General features: G+C 51.3%; 1 protein-coding gene across 1 annotated transcript in view; it reads right to left on the minus strand.

The window, feature by feature from the left end:
- HAS3 (hyaluronan synthase 3) overlaps positions 1–18,660 on the minus strand; it is a 33,641-nt gene that overhangs the window by 10,041 nt on the left and 4,940 nt on the right. The window contains exons 2-3 of the mRNA XM_021932101.2: positions 3,739–3,989; positions 2,429–2,531 (exon numbers count right to left, since the gene is read on the minus strand). The gene's annotated coding sequence lies outside the window, so the exon portion shown is untranslated. The remainder of the gene's footprint in view (positions 1–2,428; positions 2,532–3,738; positions 3,990–18,660) is intronic.

Raw genomic sequence — 18,660 nt, forward strand, 5'->3', positions numbered from 1 at the left:
GTGAGGAGGGGGATGTGAGGGAGGGGAAAGAAGAGGTGACAAGGATGGCTGCTGGCCCTCCCATTCTGACCCACACTATCTCCTCTCTGCCACCTGCCTGATCTAGAGAACCCCACGTTCACTGAGGTCTACAGACAATGATGCCTCACTTCCAAGCTTGCTCCAACTCTAGGTCTCAGGAAATGGGGCCCCCAAAACAAACACACTTTCCTGTCGGGACGCCTCTCACATGGAAGGGGCGAAGAACACGCAGTCACTGCCTAAATCGACCTGAGACTCAGGCACCAGCAGCCTTCCAGCAGCCTTGGCCAGGAAAGAGCTGCTGGCAGCCTTGCCTCTCCGGGAAGCCGCGGCCTCCGGGCGCTCTGCCCCACCGGCCCGGGGAGCCCGCCGCGTGCTTCCTTCACAGGACTCCCATCCCTCCCTGTTCCCACCCTACTGCTCGCGCCTGCGGCCCAGGAGTCCCCAGGCCTGCATCCGCAGCCCAGGAGCGCCCCCATTCCCCTCCGGAGCTTACATGCTGAAGGGACGCAGCCGGTCCCCCCTTCCTGCCTGCGCTCTGGGTAGGGGAAGGGGGCGCCAAGGCCAGCCCGGCAACCTGGGCGCTGGCGCCCCACCTCGGTGCAGTGCCGGAGGCGGCGCCCACCAGGTCAAAGCGGCCGCGAACGCACTCGCCACGCTTCTCATCCCCGCTCGAGCCTGGCCTCTTGGCAAAGGCGGCGCCGGCCACACCCACGTGCCGGTTTCCCACGACCCACCCGGGAAGGAACGGAAAACCCAAGGATTCCCTGTCGGACCAGGCCTTGCTCTTCTTCCCGGAACCCCAGCTACCTTGGCAAAGTGTGCCTGTAGACAAAGGCGCATCCCCGATGTCGCCGGCCCTCTCCTTCCCTGGGCGGGACCCCTCCCCCGCAGGAATTAGAGGCATTACCCAGATTACTACCCCCAACCCCAAATAGAGGTCCCTAAAATGTCCCTCAACCGGATACCCCACGTGCAATCAGGCGCTGGTGCAGGCTGTGGTCGAGTTTCTCCTGCCCAGACCTGGGGCGGGGAGCTGTGTCACCCCAAGCCGGCAGAGGCTGGGGGGGTGATCCTACAGCCTGGACAGCCTCCTCCTCATGCCCTTCGCTCATCCATGGGAGCCCAGCCCAGGCAAACTAACGCGCACTCGGCTTTCAAGGGCACAAGGTTGCGGGCGCTCTCAAGTCCGGTTCCCAGGACCACGGAAGGAGAACCCCCAGTCAAGGACGCACGCTTCTCCATCCAGCCTCCGAAACTTTGAGGGGCTGCTGGTGTGCAGCGTCTCTCCCGCTGACAGGTGCGCCCCGCGGCAGGGCCACACGCGGCGGCATGGAAACTTGTGCGCCCAGCGGGGCTCCTCCTCTTGTGCCCGGCCGCCCTCCGGACCCCTCCAAGCCGGCCAGGGGAGAGGAGCCCAGTCCCCCGGACACGTGCTGCCGCGGCCCAGTCGACCCGCAGGAACCTGGGCGCCTGGTACCTTGGTGCCCAGACAGGTGTGAACCCCTGGGCGGTCGTAGAAGGTGCGGGGGAGGGGTACCCCAACCAGCCTGGAGCCCCGCACCGGCGTCCGCCTCCTAATTCATTCACAAAACAGGAGCCGCCGGGGAGGAAGGCGGCGAGGCTGGAGGAGGAGAGGATGCAGGAAGAAAGGGAGGAGGGGTCAGTGGGGAGGGGGCTGCAGGAACGGCCGCCGGGAAGCCCGGGGCTGCCGCGCCCCCAACCCGCCTCTCCGCGCCGGACTCGGCGCCCGCAGGGCTGGGAGCTGGCTGGGTGCGGGGGGCTCCGCGAAAGGCACCCCTGCCGCCCGGCGCGCCCCGGCCTCGGCGCAGCCCCGCGCGGCCCGCCCCTCCTGGGTACCGGCCGGCCCGCGCTCACCGTGCCGCCGGCTGCCGCGCTCCGGAGCTCAGCAGGCCCGCGGCGGCTCCATGCCCCTCCTCCCGCTCCACTCCGCGCCGCCGCGCGCTCCGACTGCCGCCGGCCCAGCCGAGCCGCCCTTAAGTACCCGGCGCGTGCCCGCCAGGAGAGGCGCCTCCCCCGGCCCTGGGGCCGGGAAAGTTGACCAGAGTGGGAGGGCCCCCGAGGGCGCACCCCCGACCCCGCGCGGTCCCAGGGAGCGCCACGGGCCGGCGCTTGGATGGGACGCCTAGTCCCGGGTGGACGCGGCTCCGGCTCGCAAGACTCGCAGCCCCTGCGCCCTCTCCGAAGCTGGGTCCCCCGAGTGGGGCCGAAGGCCGCGCGGCTCCGCAGTCGCCCTGGGACCAGCTGCCAAGGCGAGACGGTCATTGGGCTCAACCTAGAACCTGAAGCGTCGTTAACTTTCCAGATACCACGCAGGGACTTCCAAAATTGTTACTCTCCCTCCCCGCCCCCACGCCCCGCTCTCTAACCCGCAAAACCTACTCACCCTGCAAGGAAGGCGAGCGGAGAGCACTCTTCCCCGACTTCTGCTCCCGAAGGGGCAGTTCGCTGTCTAGGGGGCTCCCTAAAACCAAGGCAGCAGAACCTTCCTGCTGGCAGGAAAGAAGCGCAGAAGAGAATTGTCAAATGTAAAAAGGCTGGTCAAAGAAGGTGTTAACAATTGTGACAGCTTAGCTTTGAATTCCGCAGTGGGGCGCTGATGACTTTAAGGCGGTTTGCAAAAGCTGCAAATGGTTTTGCAGGAACCTTGGAGGTTCCGGTGTCTTCAAGCCAAAACAATTCCTCCTCTTCTTTTTCACACCTTTATTTCCGACATCCATGACCTCCTAAATTCCCACCTGACCTTATTGCCAGTAGTTTTCAGGTCCCTAAAAGATGGTGCTAGACTCGGGTAAAGTGAGATGAAGTGAGTTGGGGTGCGCTCGGGTGGGGTGAGACCGACGAGGCGAGGGGAGTTGTTAGCAGAGACCAGTTTAGAGCCAGCTGAAGGCGCTGAGTTTTTACATCTCAGGAAAACTTTAAGAGAAATGATAATTAATAACTAGTTTTTAAAAAATGAGTGGCCAGGCGCAGTGGCTCAAGCCTGTAATCTCAGCACTTTTGGAGGCTGAGGCAGGTGGATCACCTGAGTTCGGGAGTTCAAGACCAGCCTGGCCAACATGGTGAAACCCCGTCTCTACTAAAAATACAAAAAATTAGCCGGGCGTGGTGGTGTGCGCCTGTAGTCCCAGCTACTCGGGAGGCTGAGGCAGAAGAATCACTTGAACCCAGGAAGCGAAGGTTGCAGTGAGCGGAGATCGTGCCACTCACTCTAGCCTAGGCAACAAGAGTGAAACTCCGTCTCAAAAAAAAAAAAAAAAAAAAGAAAGAAAGAAAAATGCCTTATCTGTCTTGCATTATGAACCCCGGAACCCTGGGCTACCTCCTCCACATCCAGAGGCATCACAGACGCCCGGAGTTGCTGCAGAGGAGGCTATCTCTGATCCTTGCTCCTTCCCAGATTTGCAATCTGCAACATCAGAGAAAATAAGCAGGGGCTGGGCAGGGGCAAAAGTGAGTGCATCAGCCTGGCGGAGAGTAGAGGCTCCTGTTAGAGGCTCATCTCCCTGTGGAGGGCGGGCCCCATGTGGCCAGGTGCTCTGTTGTCAAGAGAAGCCAGAAATCTAGATTCTGTATGTGAAATCTCCTAACTTTTTTAAGCATTGATAATTCAAATGTTGAAGGAAACAGACACACACATACGCCAGACATAATGTGTCTGAGTCATATCCAGCCAACTGGCTGCTTGTAAGTGACCTGTTTAGAAGTCCAAGGAATGGAGCAGCCAGTTTGGAAGGATCCCTTCTGTCCTCACTCAGCAGCAACATGACTTCTCTGGGTGCAAGTTTATCTCCCTGGGGCTGGGCCAGGATCATCTCATGCCTAGTTAGTTTCTTAGACTCCAACTGTGTCCCAAGGCTTATTGCCCTTCTCACGCCACCAGCTCCACGGAGTTTTCCAGGTGGTGGGGCTGGTTCAGCACCACCCCACGAGTCCATTGAAACCTCCTAAATCAACAGTGGGAACAGATAGAACAGACAGAACCTCATGAGGACAACAAACACCCTGCCCGTACCAATTAATTGGCTTTGCCCCCTAAATGGCCTACCCTAGGGAGCACTCTCTCTTTTTCTGATCTGCAGGGCCAAGGGCCTGGTGTTACCAGGCAGATAAGAGAGTCTTTACCTTTGTGGCAGTCTACGCCAGGGAGGATTTGCCTGTAATTAGCATCCAGTTTGTGGTGTCCTATTTGCATTCATCCCTTCACGGGGAGGTGGGGAGGGGTTTATTTAAGGGGCTGTTACAATCAAGCTCGAGTTTATCTCTGCTTACCACTGGGGATTTAGAAATAGGGCTAATTCCATACCCAATCACTTAAAAACGTGAATTCAGATGTTGCTGAATTGGCTTTTCCACAGGTTCCAGAGGATAAGCCTTCCTATTTGGCTCAGTGGTAGAAGATTCACGCTGCACTTACAACACTCATTTAACAAATGCTGAAGGCCTGCTCTGAGCAGAGAACAGTGCTTTGGCACCTGGAGATCTCGGGCTGGTCCCTGCCATCTAGAACGTTACCCATTTTGAAGACAAATGTGCTTGAGAGTACAAGTAGTACAAGTATAGGCCAAGCGCAGTGGCTCACGCCTGTAATCCCAACACTTTGGGAGGCCGAGGCAGGTGGATCACAAGGTCAGGAGTTCAAGACCAGCCTGGCCAACATGGTGAAACCCCGTCTCCACTAAAGATACAAAAACTTAGCCGGGCATGGCAGCGTGCACCTGTAATCCCAGCTACTTGGGAAGCTGAGGTAGGAGAATCGCTTGAACTTGGGAGGCGGAGGTTGAAGTGAGCCAAGATCGCGCCACTGCACTCCAGCCTGGGTGACAGAACGAAATCCTGTCTCAAAAAAAAAAAAAAAAAAAAAAAGAGTACAAGTATAAACTGTACAAGACAGTTTATAATTAAATATTGATGAGAGAATCCAACGTGAAGAGTTTGAGGATTTCAGGAAAGGTCTCTGTAAGCTGAAACAGGCTGGGCAGAGTTTCATGGGGAACCTGAGCTGCTATATAGAAAGGGAAGAACATTTTAGGTAGAAAGGATAGCTTAAGTACAAGGCCAGGTGTAGGAATGGGGGACGTGTGTTTAGAGGACAGCCAAGAGACGTCAGGGTGGAAGACGAAATCTACCCTAAAGAAGTTCCACCAGCCTGACCAACATGGTGAAACCCCATCTCTACTAGAAATACAAAAATTAGCCAAGCGTGGTGGCACATGCCTGTAATCCCAGTTACTCAAGAGGCTGAGGCACGAGAATCCCTTGAACCCGGGAGGCGGAGGTTGCAGTGAGCCAAGATCGCACCACTGCATTCCAGCCTGGGTGACAGAGTAAGACCTGGCCTCAAAAAAAAAAAAAAAAAAAAAAAAAAAGAAGCTTCCAGCAGGGCCTGTTGTGTAGGAAGTGCCTGGTACCCCCTAGCTGCTGTGAGGAGGAGGATGCTAGGGCCGGAGCGGAGGACCTGCAGTGACCGAATAAGGAGTTTGGATTGTATCCAGTAGGTTATGGAGAATTACCGAACATGTCTGAGCAAGATAGGGGTAGATTGCAAGTACTGTTTGGGGAAGGTTGGGCTGGCAGCATTTTGGGGTAAGGACTAGGAACGGGGTATGGGAGATCTGTTAGGAGGCAGATGGAACAAAAGGCTGAGGAGAAGCCGCAATGAGAAGTGTGGGTGCTGCCTTCTGGAGGTGGACTTGAGGACAGGCAGTGACAGGGACTAATTCTAAATGAGTGCCTTGCACGCCAGGAATAATCCTCCAACACGGGAGGCATAACCAAGAGAAAAGTACTCGGCAGTGCAGAGAATTCAAGGGGCCTTTCTCAATGCTTTGGCGGGTTGGAGGTAACTGAAGCTGACAGTTCCACAAAGATTTCACCTTTCAATGAAATTTCAAATCCAAACTCACGAAATGCTCAAATACCTGTAACCTCTCTGCCATCACTGGTGCTGGAAGCTGCAGAGCAACCTTGCCAGGACCCAGGTGCTCCATCGTCCCACGGTTCTGCTCCACTGTCTCCTAGTGAGTGGCTTTGAGCAGGGGAGGTGGGAGGAGGGGCATCCAAGCTCTATAGGCTGCCCCCTCACCCTCTGCCCTTACGCTTCGCTGCTCCTCCCTGGCATCCAGCCCATCACTTCCAGCAAAGCAAAACAGAATAGAGGATGGCAGCCAAGCTACCCAGGCTGCCTCCAACCCTCCAGGTTTCATCCCCATCCACTTTCCCTGGGCTGACCACCATGAAAACCTCTTGAAGCTAAGGAGGGCGAACTGAAAATGGCTCCTGAATAATAGCAGGTTATGTTCCCCCAGCTGACCAAACAGGGCTTTCTCTTCAAGGCGGCTTCAGCTGCAATACTAGTTAATACATAATTCAAAGTGGAAAGTGTGTGTCTTGACTACAGCAAGGCAGCTACTACCAAACAAAGTTACCCTTTCATAACTTTCCCCTCTGACTGACAAGCACTCTGTAATCAGGACCATTTCCAGGTGCTATGTTTGAAGAAGCAGGCTTAAGGACTTTCCTGTGCTGCTGTTAGAATGGTTCAATTTTAACTCCAGTCTCTCTCTCCTTTGATGGAAGAATCGTTTCATTTCAAATTAAGGGGCCTCTGCTCTGCTGGAGGCAAAGCGGTCAGCCCCTGCTAAGGGACCAGGTTCTTTTATGCTGGCTTGAAGGTCAGGATTAGGAGGGGCACACTAGACCGATAACCGAATATCAAATCAGACCTGGAGATGCTTTTCTCGGAATCCTAAACAGAAAAAGCTCTTCCCAGCCATCTTTCTTTTCTCTCCCTCCTCTAGGAGAGTGTAGAAAAAAAAAAAAAAAAAAACCCAGAAGGCAATTTTCAACACTTATCTATCTTTCTGGTGGAATATTGTGCAGCTACTAAAAAATACGTTCATGATGACAATAGAGGAATACTCCAGACACCTATGCAGTGTTAAGTAATGAACAGGAGACACAATTGTTATGTATGCATACCTACATTTACGTTGTTGTTTTCTTTAAAACCATATGAATTAGGCTAGGCACAGTGGCTCATGCCTGTAATCCCGGCACTTTGGGAGGCTGAGGTGGGTGGGTCATGAGGTCAGGAGATTGAGATCATCCTGGTCAACATGGTGAAACCCCACCTCTACTAAAAATACAAAAATTAGCTGGGCGTGGTGGCATGCACCTGTAGTCCCAACTACTCGGTAGTCCCAACTACTCGGGAGGCTGAGGCAGGAGAATCATTTGAACCCGGGAGGCAGAGGTTGCAGTGAGCCAAGATCGCGCCACTGCCACTCCAACCTGGAGACAGAGCAAGACACCATCTCAAAAAAAACAACAACAACAACAAAAAAAAACCCCATATGAATTAAAGGCAGGTAAGAAGTTCACCCAAATATCAAGGTCAGGTTTGATCATTAAGATCAGGTTTAGGCTGGGCGCAGTGGCTCACACCTGTAATCCCATTTTGGGAGGCCGAGGCAGGCAGATCACCTGAGGTCAGGAGTTCAAGACCAGCCTGACCAACAGGGAGAAACCATGTCTCTACTAAAAATATAAAATTAGCTGGGCATGGTGGCACATGCCTGTAATCCCAGCTACTCGGGAGGCTGAGGCAGGAGAATCACTTGAACCTGGGAGGCGGAGGTTGTGGTGAACCGAGATTATGCCACTGCACCACTCCAGCCTGGGCAACAAGAGTGAAACTAAAAAAAAAAAAAAAAAATTCAGGTTTAATAATATATTAATAGGTTTGATATTAAAATCAAGTGGTAGAACAATGGATTTTTTTCTCTGAAATTTCTATTAATAAGTAAAACAATTTTGTAATAAAAAGGTATTTTAAGGCCAGGCACAGTGCCATGTGCCTATCGTCCCAGCTGCTCAGGAGGCTTAAGTGGGAGGATTGCTTGAGTCCAGGAGTTTGAGACCAGCCTGGACAACACAGAGAGACCCCATGTTGTAAAAAAAAAAAAATGAAGATAAATTCTCAGTTCACAGGATTTCCTTATAAGCTGGGGCAGGGTGGGGTGCAGTCTCTATCATACATGGATTCATGTGAAAAAGCTTTCACAACCTGTTTACAATGAAAGCAGTAAATAAAGTGGAAGGGCCAGGATTTAGAATGAGTGGTAGCCAAAAATGGAGTGATTTCCTTTATTTAAATTCCTCCCGGCCGGGCGCGGTGGCTCAAGCCTGTAATCCCAGCACTTTGGGAGGCCGAGACGGGTGGATCACGAGGTCAGGAGATCGAGACCATCCTGGCTAATACAGTGAAACCCCGTCTCTACTAAAAAATACAAAAAAAAAAACTAGCCGGGCACGGTGGCGGGCGCCTGTAGTCCCAGCTACTCGGGAGGCTGAGGCAGGAGAATGGCGGGAACCCGGGAGGCGGAGCTTGCAGTGAGCTGAGATCCGGCCACTGCACTCCAGCCTGGGCGACAGAGCGAGACTCCGTCTCGCTCAAAAAAAAAAAAAAAAAAAAAAAAAAAAAAAAAAAAAAAAAAAATTCCCCCCACTGTTCCTTTGAGAGAATTTAGCAGGGAAAGGCGGAGTCTGCAGAGCTGTGCCAGCTCTTCTGGCACCTTTGAGGGAATTATAAAAAGGCACATGGCTCGGCTGGTACACCCCCGCTGGGGCAGCCCACACTGACCTCCTCATCGAGGACCACAGTGGTCCTGGGCAAGAGGGGGAGGCACATGCTAAATACGGCTCTAGGATTCCCCTAGAAGGAGGCTTTTCCCTGAAGAAAGGGTTTCCAAGCCTGGTGATGTCAGCAGCAATGTCCTCCCACCCAGGGAAGTCCCAGGGAGAGGTTCTCTCCTTTGGGCATTGTAAGCCTCCTCCCACCAAGTGTCTGCACCACACACGTGTACAGTTATGTGACACAAAATGGACACACAAGTGCACACTCTTTCCCAGACTGGTGGAACACAATCCCTGTCTACACTTAAGGTAAGCTTGTTCCGAATTTGTTTGGCTCTTGTTACGATAACATCAACTACCATTCTTTTTTTTTTCCCTCAGTCTTGCTCTGTTGCCCAGGCTGGAGTGCAGTGGTGCCATCACGGCTCACTGCAGCCTCAACCTCTTGGGCTCAAGTGATCCTCCCATCTCAGCCTCCTGAATAGCCGGGACCACATGCCACAATGCCTGGCTAATTTTTGTATTTTTTGTAGAGACGGGGTTTCACCATGTTGCCCAGGCTGGTCTCGAACTCCTGGGATCGAGCGATCTTTCCACCTCAGCCTCCTAAAGTGTTGGGATTAGGCCAGGCGTGGTGGCTCACACCTGTAATCCCAGCACTTTGGGAGGCCGAGGTGGGTGGATCACGAGGTCAGGAGATTGAGACTATCCTGGCTAACACGGTGAAACCCCGTCTCTACTAAAAAATCAGCTGGGCGTGGTGGCGCTCGCCTGTAGTCTCAGTTACTCGGGAGACTGAGGCAGGAGAATCACTTGAACCCAGGAGGCAGAGGTTGCAGTGAGCTGAGATGGTGGTGCTACTGCACTCTAACCTGGGTGACAAGAGCGAAACTCTCAAAAAAAAAAAAAAAAAAAAGTGTTGGGATTACAGGTGTGAGCCAAGCCTGGCCCCACAATTCTTTTTTCTGAGACAGAATCTCCCTCTGTCTTCCAGACTGGAATGCATGGTGTGATCCTGGCTTACTGCAACCTCCGCCTCCCAGGTTCAAGCAATTCTCCTGCCTCAGCCTCCTGAGTAGCTGGGACTAGAGGCGTGCGCCACCACACCTGGCTAATTTTTAAAAAATATTTTTAGTAGAGACGGGCTTTCACCACATTGGCCAGACTGGTCTCAAACTCCTGACCTCAAGTGATCCACCTGCCTCAGCCTCCAAAGTGCTGGGATTACAGGCATGAGCCACCGTGCCTGGCCGTGGTCCCACAATTCTTTTTTTTTTTGGTTTTTCTGCTTGAGGCTCGCTCTGTCGCCCAGGCTGGAGTGCAGTGGCCGGATCTCAGCTCACTACAAGCTCCGCCTCCCGGGTTCACGCCATTCTCCTGCCTCAGCCTCCAGAGTAGCTGGGACTACAGGCGCCCGCCACCTCGCCCGGCTAGTTTTTTGTATTTTATAGTAGAGACGGGGTTTCACCGTGTTAGCCAGGATGGTCTCGATCTCCTGACCTCGTGATCCGCCCGTCTCGGCCTCCCAAAGTGCTGGGATTACAGGCTTGAGCCACCGCGCCCGGCCAAGTCCCACAATTCTTAATTGTGCTGGCACTTCTGCTTTATGTCTTCTTTCTTGATGAAAGACATCATTAGTCACTGTCACACAGGAGGTCCAAAGTTAGACCCTTTATAAAAGCAGTTAGAGCAGAGCTGAGGGTAGGGGCCATTCCCATCAGTGCCTTTGTTGGAGGGGACCCCCTGCCAAAATATGTCCTACTTGCAGCAGTTAATTTTTTTTTTTTTTTTTGGCTAGGACCCCCACTCCCCACATTTCTTTTCTCATCAGATAAGCCAATGTAGTGATTCCCATGTCTGGCAGGGTGTTGCACAGTAGGCTTTGGAAAACTGCAGAGCTTTTTAAAAATCACGAATGCCTGGAACCCATCCCAGATCAATTTAATCAGAATCACTGGGGGTGGACCCCAGGCTTGAATTAAAAAAAAAAAACAAAAAACTCCCCAGGCAATTATATTCTGCATCCAGGGTTGAGAAAACAGCCCGAGGGTTCTCCTCAGCTGACACTTAAAAGTGCATTTCTGGCACCGAGAGGCCAGTCAAGAGCCAGCCAGTCAGGCGGTGAGTTCTAGAGCACGTAAGAAGAGTGTCTGTCCATTTTCCTCCAGCACCAGGCCTGCCATGGTGTTGGCACCTGTTTAATTTACTGACCTTAAAAACTTAACAATGGGCTGGGCGCAGTGGTTCACGTCTGTAATCCCAGCACTTTGAGGGATTGAGGTTGGTGGATCACTTGAGGCCAGGAGTTCGAGACCAGCCTGGCCAACATGGCGAAACCCTGTCTCTGCTAAAAATACAAAAAAAATTAGCCAGGCATGGTGACGCACGCCTGTAATCCCAGCTACTCAGGAGGCTGAGGCACAAGAATCCCTTGAACCTGGGAGGCAGAGGTTGCAGTGAGCCGAGATTGTGTCATTGCACTCCAGCCTGGGTGACAGAGAGAGACACTGCCTCAAAAACAAAAACAAAAAAGTTAACAATGGACTAATGAGCTGTCAAGCCAGAAGGAACAAAATAAAAGAAGGAAGGATGTGGAATTGAGTTGGAAATTAGGAAGGAGAGCCAGGGAGAAACAGAGGAACAGGATCAGATGGACGAGGTGAGTCCCCAGGTCTCTCCGATGCACCTGGAATTAGATTTCAACAACCGTTTTGTTCGCTAAGTTGCTGTCTGCTTTTTTTCCAGGAGAACTGGGAAAAACCCAGCCAGCCCTTGTCTGTAGGAGGACAGAGCTGTCAAAACAACTTGGATTCACTTTGTTTTCAAAGGACAGAACTTCTGTACTGTGGGGTTTTCCTCACCCAAACATGGGAAAGGGTAGTCTCTAGAGACTCATGAGGGGTCTGAGCTGCTCTCTTTTGGGGAATAGAGTCCCTATTACTCTCTCTCTCACACCGCCCTGGTCTTGGCCACAGAGAAAGACCCACAACTTAGTGCCTGTCCCTTGAAATCTCGCAACAGCAAAAATCTCAGGTCTTTGAAACATTAGCATTCCCATTCTCTTTTCTTTATAGACAGCCTATTTTCAGATTGGCCTTTCTCTAGGATTAACATGGCCGCCAAGTTTTGAAGTTTTGAAGGTGGTGTGCGGTCCAATAAAGGTGTGTGTGTGTTGGGGGTGGCTCTAGAGACTCTGGGAGTACAGAGCAGGCCGCTTTGTTCTCCCCAGCGCCAGGTGGCTACCTGTGTGTGTGATGATACATTAGAAAAACCCCACCCAGGAGCTCTTCTGAGCTAGCTCTTGCTCTTCAGGTAGACAGCAAAGATGAGATCTGACATCATTTAATAAACCACTTCAAGGCCCAGTAGCTTTCCTAGTTCCCCAGAAGAGGTGCTCCTGTCGCTCTGGCACCACACGGGTGCTGAGGCTCCTGCCCTCAGCCTCCTGCAGCTCCGTGCTGGAGTTAGGGGCTGGCCAACTGGTTGACTTTTTATTTGCAATAATTGACTTCTCTGGACCTTATTTTTCCCTTCTCCAAAGAGGGCCATTAACCCAGCTTCTTTTTCCTCTCTCAAGGAATGGTATGGGAATAGAGCTATTAACGAATTTATGCTTTGAGCTTCTTGCAAGGAATAACTGTTAAAAATGATACACTGGGCCGGGCGCGGTGGCTCACGCCTGTAATCCCAGCACTTTGGGAGGCCGAGGCGGGCGGATCACAAGGTCAGGAGTTCGAGACCACGGTGAAACCCCGTCTCTACTAAAAATACAAAAAAATTAGCCGGGCGCAGTGGCGGGCGCCTGTAGTCCCAGCTACTTGGGAGGCTGAGGCAGGAGAATGGCAGGAACCCGGGAGGCGGAGCTTGCAGTGAGCCGAGATCGCGCCACTGCACTCCAGCCAGGGGAACAGAGTGAGACTCCGTCTCAAAAAAAAAAAAAAAAAAAAAATGATACACTGTAGGCCGGGCGCAGTGGCTCACGCCTGTAAACCTAGCTCTTTGGGAAGCCAGAGTGGGTGGATCACCTGAGGTCGGGAGTTTGAGACCAGCCTGACCAACATGGAGAAACCCTGTCTCTACCAGAAATACAAAATTAGCCGGGTGTGGTGGTGCATGCCTGTAATCCCAGTTACTTGGGACGCAGAGGCAGGAGAATTGCTTGAAGCTGGGAGGTGGAGGTTGCGCTGAGCCGAGATTACGCCATTGCACTCCAACCTGGGCAACAAGAGTGGAACTCCGTCTCAAAAAAAAAAAAAAAAAAGACACACTGTAGGCTGGGCTCAGTGGCTCATGCCTGTATTTCCCAGTACTTTGAGAGGTCAAGGTGGACTGATCTCTTGAGGTTAGAAGTTCAAGACCAGCCTGGCCAACATGGTGAAACCCCATCTCTACTAAAAAATAAAAAAAGTAGCCGTGTGTGGTGGTGGGCGCCTGTAATCCCAGCTACTCAGGAGGCTGAGGCAGGAGAATCGCTTGAACTCGGGAAGTGGAGGTTGCAGGTGAGCTGAGATTGCGCCACTGCACTCCAGCCTGAATGACAGAGTGAGACCCTGTCTCAAAAAAACAAAACAAAAAACAAACAAAAATGATACAATGTTATTCTGAGAATGATACCTGAAAATTGAAGCCCTGCTTATAGGAAATGAATGGGAAAGCAACAACCTTCAAAAAAGACATTTCTGGAGTTCATGGGAAGACTTGCTACATTTTCTATGTTGCACACTTGCCACATGGCTTTCTGCTTCCTCTGCTCCCAGGAAGGCAGTCTTGGATGTTTACTATCTTGGCCATCCTACAAAAGAAGCCTTTCCATAAGCAATTTGCCAAAGCTGCCAAAGTGCAGGAGCAGGTGGGCTGTGGAGCTTTCATACACCTCCTTCCAGCTTCTGGGCAAACTACAAGGTCAAACACAAGAGGTGTAACAAATTTTGGTGTTTGAGGTTGTTACTGTGGTTGTTTTCCCAGAGATGGCTTTGTTATGTTGCCCAGGCTGGCCTCGAACTCCTGGGCTCAAATGATCCCTCTGCCAAGGCCTCCCGAGTAGCTAGGATTACAAACCACCGTGCCTGGCTTGAGGTTGGGTTTTAACGTACTAGGACACTCTTTTGAGGCTATTTGGGCTAAAGCTTAACTTGACGTAGGTGTTTCATTTAAACAAGCAGGGAATCACTCTTTTTTTTTTTTTTTTTTTTTTTTGAGACGCAGTCTCGCTGTGTCACCCAGACTGGAGAGCGGTGGCACAATCTCGGCTCACTGCAACCTTCACCTCCTGGGCTCAAGTGATTCTCCTGCCTCAGCCTCCTGAGTAGGTGGAACTATAGGTGCGTACCACCACACCTGGCTAATTTTTACATTTTTAGTAGAGATGGGGTTTACCATGTTGGCCAGGCTGGTCTTGAACTCCAGATCTCAAGAGATCCACCTGCCTTGGCCTCCCAAAGTGCTGGGATTACAGGCATGACCACGGCGTGGGAACCACTTTCGTTATCCACACTTACACTAAGAACAGATTTTAACAATTTGGAAATATAGTATCTATGTATCAGGTAGCAGCAAGCATGGTGGGAAAAAGCACAGCCTTTGGAGCCAGACTGCTTGGGTCCAGTACTGGTTTGGCTGCTTCTAACTGGCTATGTAATCTGAGGCAGTTAGCCTTGTGTGTGCCTCAGTTTTCCTATCTGTAGAACAGGGTCACAGTAAGACCTATCTCACAGGCCCAGTGTGAGGATTAAAGGGATTAATATGTGTCACATGCACAGAACAGCATAATAAGCTCTGTAGAGTGTTAACTGTAATCGTGATCTTGACATACAGTGATGCAGAAGTACAACCATTCAACCTAGACTTTCCAGATGAACCCAGTATTTTAAGGGGCCATCAGACCTTATATCCTGAATCTGATTTGGGAAACAGAGTCATTATTCTAGGGACATTCCAAACCCCATGACAAGGCATACCCCTATACACTAAGGGCAGAGTCTCAGAGATGAGAAACCTCTTTTATTTATTTTATTTATTTATTTATTTTTTTTTTTTTGAGACGGAGTCTCGCTGTGTCGCCCAGGCTGGAGTGCAGTGGCCGGATCTCAGCTCATTGCAAGCTCCGCCTCCCGGGTTTTTACGCCATTCTCCTGCCTCAGCCTCCCGAGTAGCTGGGACTACAGGCGCCCACCACCTCGCCCGGCTAGTTTTTTGTATTTTTTAGTAGAGACGGGGTTTCACCGTGTTAGCCAGGATGGTCTCGAACTCCTGACCTCGTGATCCGCCCATCTCGGCCTCCCAAAGTGCTGGGATTACAGGCTTGAGCCACCGCGCCCGGCCGAGAAACCTCTTTTAAATAGACCTGCAGGGGCTCAGGATTTCTCTCCCGGGTGAGTACTTATAAGCCACTAACTAGTAATTATTATTTTTTTTTTTATTTTTTATTTTTTGAGACGGAGTCTCGCTCTGTCACCCAGGCTGGAGTGCAGTGGCCGGATCTCAGCTCACTGCAAGCTCCGCCTCCCGGGTTTACGCCATTCTCCTGCCTCAGCCTCCCGAGTAGCTGGGACTACAGGCGCCCACCACCTCGCCCGGCTAAGTTTTTGTATTTTTAGTAGAGACGGGGTTTCACTGTGTCAGCCAGGATGGTCTCGATCTCCTGACCTCGTGATCCGCCCGTCTCGGCCTCCCAAAGTGCTGGGATTACAGGCTTGAGCCACCGCGCCCGGCCTCCACTAACTAGTAATTATAAGCCACTAATTAGTATTTGCACCTGGGACATAGCTGCTGGTGGGTGTAACTTGCAAAGCATATTAGCGTGTCCCTGATGGTGGTTTTGGTACACAGAAAACTCCAGGCCTGAAGATTTCCTAGTCCTGAGTTATTTAGAGAATGGTATCAACACTGCTTTGAGACTGAGCTTTTGCATTTCATGGGTGTTAAAGCAAAGTCAGCTGAGGGTGGGAGAATGTAGACGGGTACAAACTTTTGGGGGGACATTTGGTACTAACATTTGAAAGGGTTACACTCTTTTGACCTGGCACTACAATCTCTTAAGACCTATTGCATAGTAACATTTCAGTATGCAAAGTTATGTTTGAGAATCATTGAAAAACCATTGGAAGTTAGAAACAAGTCAACGGAACCATCAATAAAGAAATGCATGAGCTGCAGTTTACCCCAACAATGGAAGCCATGCCATCATCACAAAGGAAGAGATCTGTGAGTACTGATATGAGTGTCTCCAAGGTATATGACTCAGAAAAAATGATGCGGGACACTATTTGGGGTAATAAAATATGGTAATAAATAAAGATCTAGAGGGATTTTGCACCAGTTTGTCAGTGGTAATCTTGGGTAGGAGTTGAGGTGAGATTGTGGGAATTTTTCTTTCTTTGGAAATACAGTATCTATTGGGTAGCAACAAAGCACAGTGGTAAAAAGCAGAGCCTTTGGAGCCAGACTACCTGGATCCAAATACTGGTTTAGCTTCTCCTTACTGGTCATATAATCTGGGCAAGTAATCTGCCTCTTGTGTGCCTCAGTTTTCCCATCCGTAGTCATAGTAAGACCTATCTCAGAGTGTGAGGGTCAAGGGAATTAACATGTATTGTACTGGGCGCAGTGGTTCATGCCTGTAATCCCAGCACTTTGGGAGGCTGAGGCAGGTGGATCTTTTGAGCCCAGGAGTTCGAGACCAGCCTGGGCAACATGGCAAACCCTGTTTCTACTTTTTTAAAAAAACAAAAATTAGCCAGGCATGGTAGCACGCCCCTGTAGTCCCAGCTACTCGGGAAGCTGAGGCAGGATAATTGCTTGAACCCGGGAGGCAGAGGTTGCAATGAACTGAGATTGCACCACTGCACTCCAGCCTGGACAACAGAGCAAGACTCCATCTAAAAAAATATATATATTAGCTGGGTGTGGTGGTGCATGTCTGTAGTTCCAGCTACTCGGGAGGCTGAGGTGGGAGGATCACCTAAGCCTGGGAAGTAGAGAGTTCAGTGAGCTGTGATTGTGCCACTGTACTCCAGCCTGGGTGGCAGAGAGACTGTCTCCAAAAAAAAAAAAAAAAAAAAGTGCCAAACTACATATACATTAAACTTGTTCTAATTCACATCACATATCATCTGAAAATGTACACAAATATGCACAGCAGCCAGGCATTGTACCTGTGGGCTGTACCGCCCCTCAGACTTGAGGGCAAAGGGCCAGCACGGGGGAGGTGGTAGGCAGCCCATGTGTCAGCGGAGCGCAAACGCCTTCTTGGTGGGACCCACGTGTTGGGGTTCATGTGTATATGTGAGTACCTGAGTTTGCATCTCAAACTCTACTCTGCTTGAAAGGCTTTTACTTCTGTACTCACTTTGAGCGGGAGAAGCTCCATTGTATTCAACAGATGTCCAAAACATTTCATGGAGGGTCTTCCGATGTAGTAAACAGGCTCCTGGCTGCGACCCAGCAGACTTGGAGCCAAATCCCACCAAGGGAGGATGCCAAGAGCCTGCCTCCCTGTTCTTCAAGATTGTTGTGAGAATCAGACAAGCTTATGGATGGAAAATGACTTTCCAAACTATAGGAAATGCAAACACTGATCCTGCAACACTGTGTTACAAAGAACCGCAGAGGGCACTCTGGGGGAGGGGCACAAAAACTGAGGCCTGGCAGCGTGGGGCTCCTGACTCCCTATGAAGAACTGGGGAGGACAACAGGTGATGACCCCTCGAATGATAAGTTTCAGCCTTCCAGGGTCGAAGGTGGGGTCTGCATTCCCCTCTCACCTTGCCAGCTTGTGCAGAGGGCGCTGAGCACAGCCCTGAGCTCTGCCTGCAGGAAAGAGGCAGCACCGGGTATTGTAAGGAGCAACACAGGTTCCCAACCCCCAAGCAGTGATTCAGTTCCAACAGAGTGGAGCATGGCAGGCAGAGGTGCCGCGCACTGCAGTGTGGCTGCTGCATGTGACTGCAGCATGTCTGTGGCTGCAGAGCTTGCTGAGGACACAGCCAGGCCCTCTGAGGTCAAGGCTGCTGCTGGGGGAAGGGACGTATTGGGGAAGAAGACCCCTCATGGTCAGGGAAATGTGGCACCTCTCACAGCTCCGTTTTCTGACTCTCCCTTTGCCACAGAAATTCTGGCCGAGATTTTAGATTTTTGTGCAGACTGCAGAAGCTTATCTGGTTTTGCACAGGTCAGATGACTCATCTCTCGGCTTATCAATTGATCCACTCTCACATGTTGTAGCCAGCCCTCCAATGCGGCAAACGGTTGGGCAAGAGGCACAATTAAGTGGCAGGCAGCGCTTCATTCGGTCACCCTTGCAGACAAAGGGACACAACAGGTGGATGGACACAGGGTAGATCAACACGCTTGCTCTCCTCTTTTTGGGCCACTGAGGAGAAACTGCTGCTACCAGAGAAGAGGAGCTGAAACAACAGAGCCCCTGAGGCCAAGTTGGGGGGTGGCATGAAGGGGGCTGGGGATCACTGCTTCCTTTTCATGGAGGGGAAAAACTGGCTGGGTATGGTTATATGTATTTCTTTCATTTTTTCCATTTCGGGGCAGGGCCTCACTCTGTCACCCAGGCTGGAGTGCAGAGGTGCAGTCATAGCTCACTGTTGCTTCAAACTCCTGGACTCAAGCGATCCTCTTACTTCAGCACCCCTCCCTCCTGAGACCTGCTCTTACCTCTGGGCCTTCGCACTTGCTGTTCCCATTACTTGGAACGATCTTTCCCCATTATTTCAGTACTAATTCACCTCCTGATCATTATTCAAATAGCAACTTCTCAGCAAGGCTACCTCTGAACAACAAATCTCAACTTACTGTTCCCACCCTCCTCCCTCCTGACTTTATTTTCTCCATAGCATCTCTCACCACTTGATTTTTTTTTTTTCTTTTCTTCTGTTTTTTTGAGACAGAGTCTTGCTCTGCCACCCAAGCTGGAGTGCAGTGGCACGACCTCAGCTCACTGCAACCTCTGCCTCCTGGGTTCAAGCGATT

This window comes from Papio anubis, chromosome 18 (assembly GCF_008728515.1).
Source record: "Papio anubis isolate 15944 chromosome 18, Panubis1.0, whole genome shotgun sequence".
NCBI classification, from domain to species: domain Eukaryota; kingdom Metazoa; phylum Chordata; class Mammalia; order Primates; family Cercopithecidae; genus Papio; species Papio anubis.